Here is a 20,151-nt window from a genome sequence, read left to right on the forward strand (position 1 = left end):
ACAAATCTCAAAGCTTGAATGGACAATACATCTTTTTATAAGCCACAATCTCAAACTTGATGGACAATACATCTTTTTTAATAAGTCCAAATCTCAAAAGCTTGAATGACAATACATCTTTTGAATTATTATTTTTTATCTAGAATAGTATTTTCTTCAACTATAAAACCTCACACCAATCACTTCCAAATCATTCAACTAATATATCTACAAAGATGAATTTCAATTTTGGAGGTCCATCTCATTTATCATCTTCTAATTCATCATCATTTTCCGACAATGAAATTGATGATGAGGAATTGATGAATGATCTTGAAGCAATTGATGCAGAGCAAGAAGCAATCCTTCGCATGAGAGCTAACAACAACCTCCTCCTCCTTCACTATCTCAATCAATAGAACAACCAGGTGATCCATAGAGGATCAATTCCTGGTCATAGAGTCATCAATCCCAACCGGGAAACTGCTGATTGCAATTTGTTCAATGATTATTTTGCCGAGACTCCATGGTTTAATGATTCCATGTTTCGCCGACGATTTCGAATGTCTCGCAATTTATTCATTCGTATTGTTGATCAGGTGAAAGGTCATGAAAACTACTTTGTACAACGAAGGGATGGGCTTGGTAGGCTCGGATTGTCTGCTTTTCAAAAAATAACAGCAGTATTCTGGATGTTGGCGTATGGTCTACCGGCTGATGAGTATATTAAAATAGGGGAGTCTACAACCATTGAAAGTTTGAAGAGATTTTGTCGTGCTGTTGTTGAGGTATTTGCAGAACGATATCTAAGATCACCTAATGCTAATGATGTTGCAAGGCTACTTCATATTGGTGAACAACGTGGTTTTCCAAGAATGTTGGGTAGCTTAGATTGTATGCACTGGAAGTGGAAAAATTGTCCAACAGCTTGGGCAGGACAATATGTTGGTCGTAGTGGATCCCCAACTATTATTCTCAAGGCTGTAGCTGATTATGACCTTTGGATATGGCATGCATTTTTTGGTTTGCCAGGTTCCAACAATGATATTAATGTGTTTGAGGCATCTCATTTGTTTTCCAAACTAACTCAAGGTATTGCTCCTCCCGCTCATTATAGCATTCAAGGAAAATATTATAATATGGGTTATTATTTAGCTAATGGTATATACCCAAAGTGGTCTACTCTCATACAAGCTATTCACGATCCACGTGGTCCCAAAAAAAAATTATTTGCAATGAAACAGGAAGGATGTAGAAAAGATATGGAACGTGCTTTTGGAGTTCTCCAATCGCGATTTGCAATTGTGGCAGGACCGACACGTTTTTGGGATAAAAATGTATTACATGATATAATGACTACATGTATTATTATGCATAACATGATAATCGAGGATGAACGTAATGTTGATGCATCGATTGAGAATCAGATGGAAGCGCCAACTCTCGAAGTTGAAATTGTCGTAGATGAGAATGTCCGATTTCGAAATTTTCTTGCTCGACATAAACAAATCAAGGATATAGAGGCTCACCATGCTCTTCAAAATGCATTAATTGATCATTTGTGGGAAGAACATACTAATTCGGAAAATTAAATTGCTATCAATATGGAATTTTACCTTTGTGTTGTTGTTGTTGTTTATCATTTTATATTAGATGTAATGTTTTTCTATATTAAATGTAATGTTTATTTGATTAAATAAATGCTTAATTTTATTAAATTAGTATAATTTTCAAAATAATTATTATTTAATAAAAATATCATTCCCAATATTTAATTAATATATACAAAAATAATGAGTGAAATAGATTAATTGTTGATTATTACAATAAAAGAAAAAAAAAATATTCTAAAGAATATTCTAAGGAATATTCTTTTTGGTGTAATAGTTGGTGTTGTGGGTTGGAGATGGAATAGCGTTTTGCACCAAAATTTGCACCAATTTGGTGCAAAATTTAGAGATGGTCTTAGATCTTAATTCTTATAAAAATTTTGGATCAAATAGGTGAAGAAGATAGGAGAACCGAGCACTTGAGTTAAAAGCAAAGTAGAAAGTGTGAGTGGAATAGTATTGCATAAAAGAATTCATGCATCTAAAATTTCATCTCCGTTTGGATTCTATTTTGTTCATATGGGTGCTGACCTTGCTGAATGTTTCTTTTGATTAATGAAATGGTTTAATTATGTGCTAGAGTGGAAATGGAAGTGAAAAATTATATTAAGAAGGTGTTAAGATTGGGCCAATGAATTTCATTAATAGGAATGGTTATAAAATTGTGTTTATGTAATTTTTTTAATCTTTCCTTTGGATTATACGGAAATGCATGCTATGATTGGTTGATTTGATTGGCTATTGGGCTCATTTATTTGTTTACAATTGGGAGTATTTTATTTGTTTTGAAAACAAATGGTGTAGAATGAATTGGAAGGATGTGGGTTAGTTATAAAATTGACTTTGATTAGAAACATGAATATGGGTGGATACTAAATGAATTTTATATTTTATATTTGAATGTTCTGTTAAACTTTTTGATGAGTGGACGGCTGGAAAATTTGGGAAATAATAGGCATGAAACTGTTGGCCTATATTGTGTAGAATGTGAACGTTTACTTTGCCTAAAAGGTTAGGGATTGGCTGGATTTTTGGAGGTAATGGGTATGAAATCATGAGTTGGAGGTTTACTTAAAGTGTGTGTGTATATATATATATATATTTGCTGTATTGTTGCTGCATTATTGGCTTGATTTTTTTGGAGCCATCAGTGTAGTAATTGTTGCATTTTCATAAACTGCAGACTTGATTTAAACGTGATTGTTGAGTGGGAATTAGTGCTTGAAGTTGGTAAAAAGGTGGAATGGATGTTAAGGTAGAATGGATATGAAGTTAATGAGTTATTAAATAATTTAAATGGTACTTTTTATTTTGGAAATTTCGGAAAGAGTGTTGAATAAAAATGTTAGATTTTTTCTTATGGGCAATAGGCTCTTGGCAGCAGGGGATTAATTGTCATGTTTAGAAGTTTTGGGACCTTAGTAAAATTTATGATAAATATAGGGTGTAAATAAATTTTTACATACTTTTGTATTTTGAGGTGGTGGGCATTGCATTCATGATTTCATGCCTTCTTATTGAAATTTATATTATACTTTATATATGCATAAGGCATGCATGATGCATATTTGGACTGAAATTTTGGATGCATGATTATTATTATGTTTGACTCCCGGATTTGAAACCATAACCGTCCCCCTCCAGACATCAGCTAGTATTTGATTTTTATCCTCATGCGCGTATTGATATGGTCTATCCTACCGAATGATGGGGATATCCTATTAGGACAAGACAGACACCTGACGAGCTCCGGGCGGGATTACACTAGGCGGTTATTGGCCGGTGTGGGATTTTGGACACCCCGAGGGTAGACTGTGGCCGAGATTATATTTGATACCATATCATGATGCCTCGAGGGTAGACTGTGGATGGTGCCACCCCGAGGGTAGATTGTGGGTGGTGTAGCTTCATCTCTGAGTTAGGGATTGGTTCAGATAGTTATGATCCAAGCCCCTAAGTGCTGGTAGGTGGTGATAATTGATTTATTTTATATGATAGTGGTGTGTGATTTCATGGCATCCGAGAATAATATATATTGTTTGTTGCCTTATCAAGTAAGTGCATTAGTGTTGTGTGGCATACAACTGGATTATTCATGCATGTTTTCAAAGTTAAAGTTATTTACGTATAAAATATATTATCTGCTCACTGGGCTTCCCAGCTCACTGTTTTATGTTTCCTCTCCTAGGATCGTAGATCGGGTTCGTGTGGAGCATACTCTACACTCTAGGCTGGCCTTGACGCATCATGATCTGCGTCTTTTACAAACTTTAGTGAACTCTGATACTACGTTTCTTTTGTAACTGGATTTTAATTCTTGCTTTTAGAATAATTATTTGTGTATTTGCACCTTCTAAACCTTAAACATGTAAATGCACTACTTTTTACTTTCGTCTATAAACGGAATTGTTTTATGAATGTTTTTTTTTAATATAGAGCATTCACCTTCCTTTCGGGATCCTGAGTCTCCTGGAGCGCCCGGATCCGGTGGGATAGGGATACTCGGGAGGGGGCGTGACAATATGTGTTCTATGTTATATTATGTATGGTTATGTTGTGACTTATGTTCATGAGAAAAGTCCAAAGTGTATAATATGTTTTATGAACTTGTTATGTCAAAGAATGAAGGTCATGTTTTGTAGGTAGGTAAGGTCCCAAGTAATATACTTGTATAATGAACCTTAATAGTTTATAAATGGCCATATTCCTTACTAAGCGATTAGCGCTCACCCCACGAAATGTTTTAAAATGTTTTGTAGGTAAGGATTAAGGCATGAAGCTGGGAGAGGATTCCGAGGGACGCTATGAGCATGAAGGGATGTTTTAATTATGACTATTGAATGGTTTTGCTAGTATTTAGTGTAGTAATTATGTTTATATCTCATAATGCAGTAAATATGTCCATGTTATTATGGAGTATATATGTTTGTGTTAATAAAGGAAATCAAATTATTAGTAAATTTTGTAAAAGTGTGTATGTTCTTGTAAGTACTACTATGGATTTCATAATGTACTCCAAGAAAGGAAACTATATTTTTTGACTTGTAAAATGAACTTATTATAGTTTAGAAATTAAATTAAAATAAAAAAATATATATTTTTAAACTACAGGTTTATTCTTTAAATAGGATTTTAAAATACACTTCTTTCCTAGGCGTGTGTTTGCTAGGTTCTCAATGGCCAAGGGATACTTAGGAAATACCAGGTTAGGGAGGGGTTTTACATTAATGTCACAGTCATAGTTGAGCGACTTAAGTGGGGCAAAGATGGAAGTTTGGAATGAATACGAGAATGCCCCAACGATGGTAGTGATGCCAGAGGGTGGAGACATTCTGGTCGGCATACCGAAGGGGGTGAATGTGGCAAATCTTGGGCTGAGTGATGCCACCCCGAATGATGGTGATTCGGATGGGCAATGGACAATTGGGGAAGACTTCGATGAAGTCAATGGTTCTAAAAGTTTGCCCTCTATTAGTAGTGGCTCTAAGGACGAGCCGAGTCAGCCCGGTAGCAGGATATTGAGTAAAGACTATCCGCCTTTGTTGAAGGAGAGTGATGTCTGGTGGATCTGGACAATGTACCATATTCCAGAGTCTTTCAAAATTAGGGTGCCAAAGTCGTACAAGAGGGTCAACTGGGTGGCAAAAGGTTGGGTGAGTGCCTACGAGAAATGGTTCCATGACGGGCTAAGGCTTCTTATTCCCCGTCTTGTTTGGGAGGTCTTGAACCATTTTATGATTGCGTTGGCTCAGATTATGCCAAATGGGTGGAGATTGTTGATGGCTCTAGAGGACCTCTATGTGCAAAATCAGGTGATGTTTGGGCTACACGAGCGACTATACTCATATTTTCTAAAGGAAAATGAGAAGGATATGGGCCGAATTATCTGATTAATCTCAGGCACGAAGGCTCATCCTATGACTAACCTCCGGTCGAGTGATAAAAATTGGAAGGAACACTTCTTCTTCATGAGGGGTGAAATAGTCTTTGGGGAGAGAGGTCGTGTGAGATCTTGTACACCTAGCGAGCGACTGGTGAGGAACTTAGTCTTTATTCATGTTTTGATTACTAAAGTCTTATTTTGTTTCTCCTTTGCAGATCTTGAATTCAATCGTGCTGGGCAAAGTGGGGACGGCTTAGACGTGCAGACTAGAAAGGTTCTTGCTATTCCTAAGGCGTAGAGGGATTGGCAAGTAGTGTTAGAGGAGGCAAATCTGAAGATGAGTCATCTTTGGGTTAGAGTTGGTGTGATTCAGCGTGGTATCCTCTTCCCTTCACTGAAGCAGACTTGGAGGGTGCTGCTCATCTGCTATTGCAATCATATTTTGTCCGGTAAGTTGAGACTGAACCCATTAACTATTGAGGAATTTACGATTGCAGAGAAGCTTATGAAGAAGTTAACCATCCCAAGCATGACTGAGTCTATCGTGAGACATCACGAGAAGCGAAAAAGGGATTATTCGACTAAATAGGAGAAGAAAGCAGAAGATGTGGTTGTGACTCTGCTTGGATAATAGCCTGCACCCAGGGCTGGGTCATCCAAGATGGTGGTCATGTTAGAGTAGGTGCCCTAGAGCCAATCAATTATTGTAGAATTAACTCTTTGTAATAATGTTCATTGATTAATAAAAGGCATTCTATTCTATATCGCGTAAACCATCATTGTATGTATTTTTATATGTCCTTAGAATGGTAGAATCATGACGAGGGTATCAAGTGTTTCAAATCTTGATAGTGAGAACCCTATGAGCACATATGGTGGCCATTCTAGAATCGTCCGTAGCCCTAGTATTATTCTGAAGTAAGGGCACAGATAATACGATAAGGTTATCATAGTGTTGAACTACCCTATCAAAAGGTAGTGATTGATCTCACTTATCAAGGTTGTTTGGTGACAACCTAGTGCAACACATGGGTGCTTGCTGTAGGCAAGTTCACTGGACTGACCCGCCAGAGGATTCCATATGGATGGTAACCCCTGTGTCTATGGAACAAATCCTCTAACGAATGGTGGTGCATGTGATTCTTAGACTTGAGATCACCAGAGTGCCTTGTGCAGCGATTGACGTAGTTTGACACTAGCCCATCGCAGTTCTATTAATAGCTGTCAATACGGTAGTGATTGGCTGCATCAAGGAGTGTATCAAGACTATGATGGATTGACAGAGGATTCATCACTCCCGGGTATGGGGGAAGTTATCTCACGGCACAATTCAGTAAATGGCAATGACACTAAAACTGTGGCCACAATGGGATTGATGAGAATGCAAAATGTCATATTTACCCCCCCTTAATGTCTAGTCTTTTATACTTATTTGCTGTCATATACTTATCAGGTTGTGTCATATACACATTGATGAGAATGCAAAATGTCATATTTACCCCCCCTTAATGTCTAGTCTTTTATACTTATTTGTTGCCGAAATGTACTCATTATTATTCTATTTTGATTTAGCATGCAAATGAAGGCGTTAAATGCAAAACGGAACTAATTAGCTGAATTCGGACAGTTTCAACATCGCTTCGTAAGCTGACCCTAACTCTCTCATCTGAGCTATGATTGAGATGATTCGAAATTTCGTCGAAGTCTAAGAAAGAGATCTACAACTTTTATGTTTTGAGTTTGGAGAGATACTCACTGAATCAAGGTTATAATCAGGCTTGAAGGTGACGCATTTGCACTAGACGTTCTGGAACATTCTGCCTTGTCATGCAATTCAAATAGGCAGTTCATTATTGGAAGATTTCAAGACCTATTGCACGCAAGTTACAGCTAGACACAACACTTTCCTATTTTATTTTAGGACTTTATTTTATTTTCAATTAATTAGAATCAGGTTGGGATAAATGTTATTTTAGGATATTAGAATATTTTTAGGAGATTTAGTAGAATTCAAATATTTGAATGGCATATGTTTAAAAGGGGAGAGAGATCAGAATGAGATAGATCACACACGCCTCTCTTTCTCTCTTTTGGAATTCGTTTTTCTTTTGAGTTTTTCATAGGCATGAGCGACTAAACTTTTAGAACTTGGTCGAAGGAAACGGAGGCCTCGGAATCAATAAAACTGTGAGATCTAATCTAATTTTTTAGTGTTCAATTTATGATTTGAGTATTGGATGTTCTTCTATGCATATTGTCATGATTGTTGAGTTTAATTACTAGGAGGTCTACTAGTTTATTATTTGTTGCAATCTACTGCTAAGTTAGATATCAAATCCATAATTGTTTGATCCCTTTAACTTGTGAAGCAATTAGGGTTTAAGAATTTGGTGCGTCAAGAATTATTAAGTTTTAAGAAGAACATTCAACTAAATTAAACACAACCGCTTGAGTTTGTGTTGTTTAGCTTCATCGATCTCTCTAGTTCTTAAGGCTGCCACTAGATTAAATCTTTAGCGCTTGTTTAGGGTTGTTTAGTAGTAAGATTAATTAGATCACTTGTTTCTTAATTAACTACAACTAAGGAGAGATAGGAAAATAGTTCCAACGGTGAATACTCAGAGTAAGAATTGATTTATTTTTGCATCAATGATTAGTTGTAAGATTTCGATGGTGGATGTTGACTTGGACCAAGTTTCGTTATTTTGATTGATTTCGGTAATTTAGATTGAATTTATTTTCCTGAAATTGTTTATGTTTTTACTAAAATCCCCCCCCCCCCCTGGTTCACATAACATAAAACTTGGCTAGACACTCTCCGTGGGAACGATCCCTACTCACACTACTACATGTATTTTTAGGGTTTTAATCTTAGGTGCCTACAACAGCACGCTGGGGATTGAGTTGTTTCAGGTCATTGGTCTAATAACTGAATACATAATATCGAGAGTAACTAAGGTTGACACTATTTCTATGCCTCAATCTCGTAGAGATAACGGATGGTGAAAGGATTGGATTGTACGGTAACCATATCGTTGACAGGAAACTGCTTCGCTGAATTCGAATCATCGCGTGGCCATGATGCCTTGCTAGGTGCCAATCTTGGTCTGTGTGTAGTGAGACGATTAATTGGTGTTAATTGCGATACTACACACCACCGGTATGATGAGGAGCCTACGGGTCACACACATAGAAGATAATTTAAGAGCCAGTTTATAAGAAGGGCGTTTCGTCTTTTTAGGCGAAATGGTATTTTGGTAATTTCATAGTGCAATTAAATTTGCTAAGGTCGTAACCTTTATTTAATTTTTTAATAAAATTAAATAAGTGAAATTATATTTAAATATGTGATCGCATATATTTAAATGAATTATTGTTATTGTTAAATGTTAATATATGATGAATATATACTAATTGAATTGAATTGAAATAATAATAATAATAATAATTAAAATATCTAAATGGGGCTGTTTGGACATAGGGGTTGTTTGGGTTGGTGCCCAAGCCTATTCCATGATGGAATAGGGCAAAGTGTGCACTATATAAGTGCAACACTTTGTGAAATTAATAGGGTAATTCATTTCAATCATTTTGATAAAAAAAAAACCCAACCCCGTTTTCTCTCTTCCACGCCACTTCGCATATGCTTGAATCAAAATTTTATTTTTGATTTTGTTCTTGGTTCTTAAGGCTAAAGAGGATCTAGCCAATCTCTTTTTAGTTCCTTGGGGTTATCTTCGTGTGGACTAACAATGGTTCGATCCTACCCTTGGATTGGTAACGAAACCCATTTAGAGATAAGTTGTAGAAGCCTCCAAACGTGCGTATGGTTTCTTAACTTTAAAACTGATTTCCTCCAGATTTGTATTTAATGTATAAATTGTTAAATTCGTGCCCTGATCTTTGTTCTAAGGAACGATCCATGTTGTTTATGATTTTTATTTCTACTGCCATGACTTGATCGTTTCCTAATAGGTCTTGGATGAGGAGACTGAAATGTTTATTTTTGGTATCTCAGCTTCCGCATCGACCTATTCAGATGTCGCTTCCATGAGCAAGCTAGCTGATTTGTTCCTGTTCTTAGTGGATGAGAGCTGATTGAACCAGATAGGTGTGGTTGCGGCTGCTGACTGGGGGTTTCCTACGCTTTCTAGGTATGAGCCAGATTTTTATCTTATTGTACTTGTAGTGACTATATACTGATCGAGTGGTTTATCATGCAAGCTTTCACAAGCAACCAGCATCTCAAGAAATCTATCACGTCGCAGGAAAAGAAGATACAAGATGTTTCCAAATCTAACGCCAACCTACGACATAAAGAAGCGGTGACCTAGAAAGTTAAGCGGGAGAGCCAACAATGATTGAGGGAGGTCAAGGCCGAGTGTAACACCTAGAGTGAGGTATGAAATTTTATTCATGTCTTAGAGTCTTTATGCCTTTATTTCAAGCTGAATGCATGAAAATTTGTTGAAGAAAAAATTTGTAGACTTCGCCGTGGCAAAGGAAGTTTGTCATTGCGGCATTGTACATTCTACCCAAACTCATGGTAGAAATAGGCTAGCTAGAGAGAGAAAGCATTACACCGAGTTGGAGTGATTGAAGAAGGAGCTAGTTGAGAAGAACGTGGAAGTTGAGTCGTTGAGAGAGTAGTGCCTCAGTATTGCCGACGACGCCATCAACAGGGCTAGGGGAGAGCTGATGCTGGAATGTAAGGCCAGGAGCACTACCCAATAGAACCCAAATGAGGACATCTAGCTTTCATAGGAGATGGACCAAGAGGAGGCTACTGGTCATGTAGATTATACAGAGGAGCGGGTCGGTGACCAGTTATTCAACCTCGCTAGTCAGTCGGGACTGTCGGTTATGGAAGATGCTGGCGATTAGGCTGCGGGGATGATTGCTAGGGCCAGAGACAAGGTGACTGAGTCGGAGATGGGTGAGACAACTCATACTAACGATATGGGGCATGATGCCCTTTAGGCTTACGTCTATTTTTTAATCCTGTATTTCTAGGGCCTGTGATGCCCTTTCATGGCATGTGTGCCTTTTTTGTACTTGATACTTAGCTGTTTAGGGCTATATGCTTTTGCTTGTGCTTCCATTTTACTGATTTCTTCGTGAATGGATGGATTGATTGCTTGTAGATGTGTGGGGTTGAACCCTCTTTCCTAGGTAATCGCCTTGTAGATGTATCTTGTCTAGGGCAGAACGTTGTAATCGAGACAACGTGGTCTAGTTTGAGTGCGTGAGCTGATGCGGCCAATTTGAATCGACTACTTGTGTTGTGATGTGGACAAAGCCAAGTCGCTGAGTTACTTGTGTCGCTTCGAAGGTGATAAGAACATGTCGGTATGGCCAATTGGAGATGTAAGCCATTGAGTTATTTTTGGTCAGGCTAGGCTGACCGATGGTGTAAATTTGCGTGAATTGTTAAGTCAGTCTGGGTCAATTAATGGTGTAAGTCGATGAATCGGTTTGAGTCAATTGAAGGTGTAAGTCAAGAAATCGGTCTAAGCCGATTAAAGGTGTAAGTTGATGAATCGGTCGGAGCCGATTAAAGGTGTGAGTTTTCACGAATTGCTAAGTCAGTCTTGGCCCACTTAAGGTGTAAGTCGATGAATCGGTCTGAGCTGATTGAAGGTGTAAGTTTATGAATCGGTTTGAGCTTATTGAAGGTGTAAGTTTTGGTGATTTGCTAAGCTAGTCTTGGCCGATTTAAGGTGTAAGTTGATGAATCAGTCTAAGCCTATTGAAGATGTAAGTTTATGAATCGTTCTGAGTTGATTGAAGGTGTAAGTTTTTGTGATTTGCTAACTCAATCTTGGCCGACTAAAGGTGTAAGTCAATGAATTGGTCTGAGTTGATTGAAGGTGTAAGTTTCCATGATTTGTTAAGTTGATTGAAAGTGTAAGTTTCCATGATTTGCTAAGTCAGTCTTGCCTGACTGAAGGTGTAAGTCGATGAATCGGTCTGAGCCGATTGAATGTGTAAGTTGATGAATTGGTTTGAGTTGATTGAAGGTGAATGCCATTATATCGCTGAATAGTTCTTTTATTGAATTCAGGCCACGAGGCCAACTGAAGGCGAGGGAGATGGATAGGCCCATTCATCCTTTTAAAAACAAAAACAAGAATAAAGAATTGACGATGAGATAAATCTGACTAAAAATAGTAGTTTTTGAGGTGGATTGCATTCCAACTATTATTGATGCCTTGCCCTAAGGGGTTTGAAGTCTGTAGGCGTCCTTTCCTACTTCCTTGGCGATCTTGTAAGGTCCTTCCCAGGTAGGCCCAAGCTTACCAGAGTTGAATTGCTTAGTGTTTTAAAAGACTTTGCAGAGGACCCAGTCACCTTGTTTGAAAGTTCATAGTCTGACATTACGGTTGTAGTGTCAAACAGCCTGCTGCTGGTAGATAGCATTGCGGATGTTTGCCCACTCATTTAGTTCATCGACTGTGCCCAAGTTGTTACAAAGTTTCTAGCTGTTGGCTTCTTCATCCGACCATTGGGGTTTAGTTGAGGGGACCGATTCTTCTGCTGGGATGGCTGCCTCAAATTCAGATGTGAGGGAGAAAAGGGTTTTACCAATGGACGAGCGGGTTGTTGTTTGATAAGACCAGAGGACCCTTGGTAGTTCGTTTGTCCATGCGCCCTTACCTTTCTGGAGGTGCTTCTTTAAAGTCTGGATGATTATTTTATTTGATGATTCAGCTTGGTCGTTCAATTGGGGGTTGTGAGGGGTAGAGAAGTTGAGCTTGATCCTCCACATGTCATAGAAGTCTCTGAGGCCTGAGCCAATGAATTAGGATCCATTATCAGTGACTATTTCCTTTGGTATTTCAAATCTGCAAATGACATCTTTCCAGATGAAGGCTTTTACCTCTAGGTCTTTAACTTGGATGAGTGTTTCGGCTTCGATCCACTTAGTAAAATAGTCAATGACCGCTAACATGAAGACCCGTTGCCTGGGTGCAGTCGAGAGTTTTCCAACTATGTCCTTCCCCCACTTCATGAATGGCCAAGGTGTGAGAGTGGAGTTGAGTCGCTCAGGTGGCAGGTGTGAGACATGGGCAAACCTTTGACAACTATCGCATTTCTTCACATAGGATGGTGAGTCAGTGCGTATAGTTGGCCAATAGTAACCAACGGTGATCACCCGGCGGGCAAGGTTGTGTCCTCTTGCATGGTTTTCGTATCGCCTTTATAGAGTTCGGCGAGAACATACTTGGCTTCTTCTAGGCTTATGCATTTGAGGTAGGGGCTAGAGAATGACTTCCTAAGGAGTTGGCCCTCATATATGGTGAATCTTGTAGCTGTTGCTCTCAAGCGGTGTGCTTCATTCTTGTTGGTTGGAAGCTCATCATGTTCCAAGTATTTGATTATTGTGGTCATCCAAGAGTCAACTGGTTCGACATACATCACTTTTTTGGGCTTTTTCGGGTTGGGCAACTTATTCGTTGGATGTTCCTTCCAGTTGGCTGGCCATTTGAGGAACAGTAGTGGAATGGATGACTGGAGGAGCCTTGAAGGGCTAAGCCGAGGTTGGCTAGAGCATGAGCATGGGTGTTCTTTGCTCTTGGGACCTGGGTGATAGAGAATTCTTCAAAGGCAAACTGTATTTCTTTGACCAAGTTCAAGTAAGTTGTCATCTTTGAGTCTCGAGCTTCATAGGTGCCTTGTAGCTGGTTGACTATGAGTTGAGAATCAGACTTTACCTCTAGCTTTCTCACTCCAATCTCCTTGGCTAGAGAGAGTCCAGCGATAAGGGCTTTGTATTCGCCTTCGTTGTTTGTGCACTTGAACCCACACCATATGGCCTGCTGGATGATATCTCTTTCTAATGTAATAAGTACAATGTCGAGCCCGCTTTCATTCACATTCCTCGAGCCGTCCACTAAAAGAGTCCACTTTGCAGACGACCCACTATTCATGCACAATAATTCCCTTTCTGCTTGGACGATAGTGTTAGGAGTGAAATCATCAATGAAGTCAGCCAATACTTGGGATTTAATGGCGGTGTGTGGTTGGAAGGATATATCAAACTCACTAAGCTCTATTGTCCATTGGGTGAACCGGCCTAATAACTCTGGCTTATAAAGTATTTTCTTGAGTGGGAAAGAAGCGAGGATGACTATGGAATGGCATTGAAAATATGGTATGAGCTTCTTGGATGCATGGACGAGGGCGAGTGTCAATTTCTCTAGCTGGTTGTATTGTGTCTCGGCATCAAGGAGTGATTTACTTACATAGTAAACTAGTAGCTGCTTCGCATTGTCTTATCGGACTAACACTGTTGAGATGGTTGTCTCCAAGACCGCCAGGTAGGTGTAGAGCCTTTCCCCAACCACGGGCTTGGAAAGAAGTGGGGGAGAGGTTAGGTACCTCTTTAGCTGTTGTAGGGCCTCCTCATAGGGGGGCTTCACTAAAATTTCTTAGATTTCTTGAGTGTGGTGAAGAAGAGGTGGCACTTGTCAGTAGATTTGAAGATGAATTGGCTCAAGGAAACTACTTGCCCCGTAAGGCGCAAACATCTTTAATGCAAGTTGGTGATGGTATGTTGAGGATCTCTTGGATTTGGTCAGGGTTGGCTTCTATCCCACGTTGAGTCACCATGTACCCCAAGAATTTTCCTAATGAGACCCTAAACGAACACTTGGCTGGGTTTAGCTTTATATTGTATTTCTTTAGGATGGCGAATGCTTAGCTGAGGTGGTCGAGGTGTTCCTCGGCTATAAGGGACTTGATGAGCATGTCGTTAATGTATACTTCCATGGTGTCTCTGAGGTGTTCGGTAAACATTCTGTTGACTAGCCGCTGGTAGGTGGCCCCGACGCTCTTAAGACCAAATGACATTACTTTGTAGCAATAGGTTCCCCTCTTGGTGATGAAAGTTGTCTTTTCCTAGTCGTCCGGGTGTAATAAAATCTGGTTGTATCCTAAAAAGGCATCCATAAAACTTAGGAGTTCGTGACTTGTAGTCGCATCAACCATCATGTCGATATGTAAGAGTGGGAAGGAGTCCTTGGGGCATGCCTTGTTCAAATCTGTGAAGTCTATGCAGACCCTCCAATTTTTGTTCTTTTTCTTCACAACCACCACATTTGCTAGCCAGTCGGGGTAGTGGACTTCTCTGATCAGTCTGTTACTTAGCAGTTTGTCAATTTGTTTGTTGATGACCCGATTACATTCTGGTGCGAATTTCCTTCGCCTCTGCTTTACTGAAGGGTGATTTAGATCTACATGAAGGTGGTGGATGATTGCCTTGGGGATGACTCCCGTCTTTTATGCATGGGACCAAGCGAAGCAATCCTGATTTTTTTTTTTTTTTTTTTTTTGAGGAAGTCTATAAGTCGTTCTCTTATCTCGGGCTTGAGGCGAGAGCCTATGTGGGTCTTTTGGTTGGGATGGTCCGAATGTATCTGCGCTTCATCCAACTCTTCCATGGATGGTTGATCTGGCTTGGTCGGAAGGGTTGGATGGGACTATAGTTGCTATGAAGCATGACCTTTGTCTTTGAAGGCTTTTTTGTAGCAGCCTTTGGAGCCCTTTGGATCACCCTTGATTTCTCTTACTCCCCATTTTGTTGGAAACTTGATAGTTTGATGGAAGGTGGATGGGACAGCTCGCATGTCGTGGATCCAAGGTCAACCCAAGATGACGTTGTATGGTGAGGGGCAATCAAGCACTAGGAAGATGGTTTGCTTGTTAACTCCGCTAGCATAGATTGGCAAGGCGATTTCACCGATGGTGGACTTCTGCTCAGAACTGAACCGGACTAGGATGGTCGGCTGTTTACTGATGTTTGATTCATCTAGTCCCATGGCCTTTACTGCTTCAAGGAAGAGGATGTTTGCTGAGGACCTCCCGTCTACGAATACTCTCTTGACCAGGATGTTGGCGATCTGGAGGGAGATGACCAAAGCATCGTGATGAGGGGTGGTTAAGGTGATTGGCTCGTCATCTTCAAACTGAATGATCTGGTTGGGATGTGTTCGAGGGGATGGATGAATGGACCGGACTTCTAGGTGATAGTTGGCTCGGGTATAGCTCTTGGTTGAGGAATACCTCACCCCATTGATTTATGACCCTCCAGAGATAATGGAGCAGAATCTCTTTGGTGTCAGTTCTCGTGGAGGGGGAGATTTTGCTTTCAAGCTTCTCTGGTCAATTGTATTCTTCCCTTATCTATCAACAGATCTCGGAGATGTCTCCTCCTCAATAGTGCTATGACTTCCAATCTTAGGGCGATGCAATTGGCGGTGTTATGAACATGGTCACCAAGGAATTTTCACCACTTGGTCATGTCCCTCTTCATCTCGGGATTGAGCTTGGCTGGCCACTTCATGGTAGGTCCCATTCCTTTCATGATTGCTATGACTTGAGCTGGTTTGATGTTGAGGTTGTACTCTAGAATCTTGAATTGGTTTGATCCGGATGATCTATTTTCGGCTTTGGTCAGCTGGCGATCATATGGTTTTTTGATTCTGCTCGGATTGCAAGGATGGGGTTGATAACAAGGCTCAAACGATCAAGACTCTGGCCTTCTTTCATTCTGCTTTTGGTGACAGTTATCGTATCTAGCATGCCTCATCTAGTTCGCCTCGTCTTCCTCCTATCTGATTTGGATCACTACTGTAGCTAAGGCGTCTTCCATTGTGGTGCAGCCGAGCTTTGTCAGGTCTTTGTATAGTTCTCCATCTAGGAGGAGACCTTTTCTGAAAGCATCTAATGCTGTCTCTAGATTAAAAGATGGGATAGAGATTTTTCCTTTATTGAATCTGCTGACGTACTCTCTCAGCGGCTCCCCCCTCTTTTGGTAGACTCTATATAAGTCGGTTGACAACTTCTCGAGTTTCTTGCTGCTGGCAAATTGTTCAACGAAGGTGTCAGTGAGTTGGGTAAATGAGCTGATTGAGTTGTTTGGAAGGTTAGTGTACCATTGAAGGGCTGCTCCGGACAGGTTGGAGCCAAAGCTCTTACACATGCAGGCTTCCCTCAATGTTCGAGGTATCGAGGCGGCAAATATCCGCTGCTTGTATGAGGCTATGTGGTCATCTAGGTCATGCCATCGTAAGGCTTCATGCTGGGGATGGTGAATTTGTGTGGCATCTCGACTAGCGCAATTGCATCCACAAAGGGTGAATCAACATAGTTGTGAGGTTGGCTCTTTTTGGTTAGGATTGGCACCCCAGGTATACGCCTCATCATTGCCTCTATGTCGGCCAATCTTTTGGCCAATATTTGCTCCATGGGCAAGGCAGAGGCCACTAGGTTAGCCTGATTGGCTTGGTTTGTCATATGATTCGCACTCAGTAGGTTTTGTTTAGTCAAGTCACGAGGGGTAGTTTGGCGAACCATTCCATCGTGTGCCACTTGGTAATTCGGATCTCCATTCATTCCCTCGGGTTGGGTGGTTCCCACTATGACTAATCAAGTGTTTCGGCCTGCATAGATCGTGAGAGGGGTTATTTGGGAATCGCTCGGTCCGTGGGGATGGATGGACTCGAGCAGGGCAGATTGAAGGTGAGGGAGCCCGTTTGACCCGCTAGAATGAGTCAAGTTGAGTAGGGTTTGGGTAGGAATGGTTGATTGGAGATGAGGCGGGATAACAAGGATGGGTGGCTCTTGTTATGGTGGGCTTTTTGTTACTTGGATGTCTTGATCTACCGAGAGTGGCTCTATCGATAGTTCTCGCTCAATTGGATTCTGGGCTAAATCGTCCACTAGCGATGAATAGAGTTGTCGTGATCTTGTATCCGAGACAGTTAGTTTATGATCTGGAGTCTGGAGAGGCTGCATGGATGGAACTGATGTGAGGAAACAACTGGGTTTTACTTGACAAGGCTGAAGCTCAAGGTCATAAAATTGACTTATTTTTACTTTCAAAGACTAGTTTTCGACCTGGATGGAGGCGTTTTTTATCCGGATGGCGGTGTTCTCAGCTTCCAATGTTGCCACCTTGCCTAAGTGTTGTTGTATAAAGGCAGTCAGAGCTTCGAGTCTAGCCTCGAGACCAAGATTAGTGTTATATGAATTTTCAGCCATAGAGAGTTTCCTTGCAAAGCGTGGTTTGAAAGACGAAGGATTGCCAAAGGCACCACCGTGGGCACCAAACTGTAGATGCAAAAAAATCTACCTTTACAGAAATAAGGTATGATCTTGTGAGGTTGAGGCCACTAGCAATCTGCTGCACCTGCACATGTGAGGAAACAAGCGTAACGGAAAACACCGGGGTGGTGTTTTCCGTAGGCACTCTGACGCTCAAGTCAGCAAGGCTGAATGAGAATAATTTGGTGAGGGTTAGGGAAAGAGATGGTTACCAGAAGTTTAGTTAGAGACTCCAACTACAACAGTGATGTGAGGTTCCCAAGAGTGAGAACGACGGGGTTAGAAGGTGTAATCTGTCTCCCTAGTGGGAGGGCTAGCCTCTATTTAAATAGTGACTGTATGATCTTTGAGTCCTAGTAGGACTGTGAGTCCTTGGAGGTTAAGAGGTTCAGTGAATAGGAAGGCCTTTGATTCCATTGCCTTAGTAGGAGAGGGAGTCCTAATTGGTATAAGATACGGGTCTTAGACGAGTTAGGAGAGTAATGGATCCTTTTGATAGAATTTGAATAGTACTGAAATAAGAAATAGACGACCTTGGGGTCTAAATAAAACCTAGTTCCAATAGGTGATCTTGGATCAAAGGGCCTGGGGCCAGACAAGCTGATCATGAGGCCCAAACGACTCGGGGCCTTTACTGACTGGGCTCAAGCAGTGAGCAACAAGGTAGATGTGGTGAGCGGATCTAATATACAAACTCTGTTACGAGCCCAATCAGAATTGGGCTATGGCTCCAGACTTTGTTGAAGGTGTCTTCGTCTCTAGGCTTATTTAGGCCGAGGACATTTTTTGGCCCTAACATATTCCACCATCATTGAAAAATTTGATAGAGCTTGAATCATTAGATCTCTCTATAAATAAGTTTGTTGGTGAAATTCCTATGCATTTGACAAATTTGAAATCTTTGTCTATGTTAAACCTTTCATACTGTTGAAATCATAGCCAAACACATGCAATAAAGTGAAACAAAAAGGTAAATAGGATACTTGATTTACCCTGGTTCGTTCCGATTAAAGAACTACGTCCAGAATTCAAATAGAGATTTTGTATTAATTTTCAAAGCTCTACAACAATTAAAATCTTAATGATGGCAGCTTACTCTCTATTTTTTTCTCAACCTCGGTTTCTCACTATTACATCATATAATGGAAAACCTATCCCATTTGGGCCTACCCGAATCGAACCTAACCCAGGCCCAAATATTACTAAAACAATAACAAGTCCAATTACTAATTAGACTTACCGTGAAGGGGGGTAGCACCCTTGGCCGCTCACCGAGACCCCCGAATGTGTCTACATAGGGGGCTTCAAGCCCATGAAAAGTATGAACCATATCCGACACACACAACCAACTTGTAGGGCATATACCTCAAGGAGAGCAGTTCAACACATTCAAAAATAATTCCTATATTGGAAGCTTGGGATTATGTAGATCATTGCCGCTGTTAGAAAAAATGTAACAACCATTTGGCACTTGAACCAGCACCTGCATTCCATGAGGAGATAGATACCTGAATGCGTCTACGTAGGGGACTTCAAGCCCATGCAAAGTATGGTTATTCAGAGGAATTTAATTACATATGTTTGTTTACATAGGCTTTTCTTATGTTGCATTTTGTGGTAAAACTATAACTTCTTGATTCACTAAAAGTTTTGCCAAAAAAAGTCAGTTACTTCTGCTCCATTCCAGGTAATGTGGAAAGCAGCGGAGCGTATGCTTGGTCCAGGTTTCAGTCGTGACAAATGTGACGTTAAGATGGTCGGAACTCCTTTGACACATCAAAGGTCTCTTTGACGAAATAGAGGAACGTATGGCCCAGCAATACAAGCTAGTAAAGATACCTTTTCCTGGGCGTTCAACTCCCATTCCTCAGCTTTATACTTGGGGAGATTCAACGTTCCCCGGCACTGGAGTCCCTGCTATTGCTGCTAGCGGTGCCATCGTTGCTAACTCTCTAGTTTCAGTTTCTCAACACTCGAAACTTTTTGACGCCATTGGCATTTGAACTTATTGATGATGAATTCAATTAAAACAAACAGACGCCTTTCAGTGCCTCCATTAGAGGTAACTTTTTCCCAACTTCCTGTATCTCTACAAGCGTTTATATTCTTCTTCAGTGTCATTATCTCCAAAATTTCTTGTTTGTACACACACTATTTATTCTATCATAACAAATTGTGTATGCAAAAAATAATCCTAGAAAAGAAATTATTCTCTTCATGAGATGTTTGTCATGTGGGCGTGCTCGAAATTTATTTCGAAACAAAGAGACGTCCATTCACAACGGAAAATTTCATCATCTTCTTTTTTTCTGACATTTGAGAGGTACATGTATGGAATATGGCCTGACAAATATGCTATTGAAATGAAATGAACATAAATTATTCCTTTATACTTTCTTTTTGCTCTCCTTCTCTTTTGTTTTTGTGACCTTTCAGTAGAAATGGCCCTATTTATAATCACTCTTCACAGCATGTGTTGTTCCAATCTTGACTTCCATTTAGGATACAAGTTTCTAGTCTTTGGTTTGACATTAATTTAATTGCCCATGCATATCACTTTTCCATAAGCAA

General features: G+C 40.3%; 1 pseudogene; it reads left to right on the plus strand.

The window, feature by feature from the left end:
• Nucleotides 1–215: 215 nt before the first annotated feature.
• Nucleotides 216–1,475, plus strand: LOC116118701 (annotated as a pseudogene).
• Nucleotides 1,476–20,151: the final 18,676 nt, after the last annotated feature.

Source organism: Pistacia vera, unplaced genomic scaffold, assembly GCF_008641045.1.
Source record: "Pistacia vera cultivar Batoury unplaced genomic scaffold, PisVer_v2 Contig857, whole genome shotgun sequence".
NCBI classification, from domain to species: Eukaryota; Viridiplantae; Streptophyta; class Magnoliopsida; order Sapindales; family Anacardiaceae; genus Pistacia; species Pistacia vera.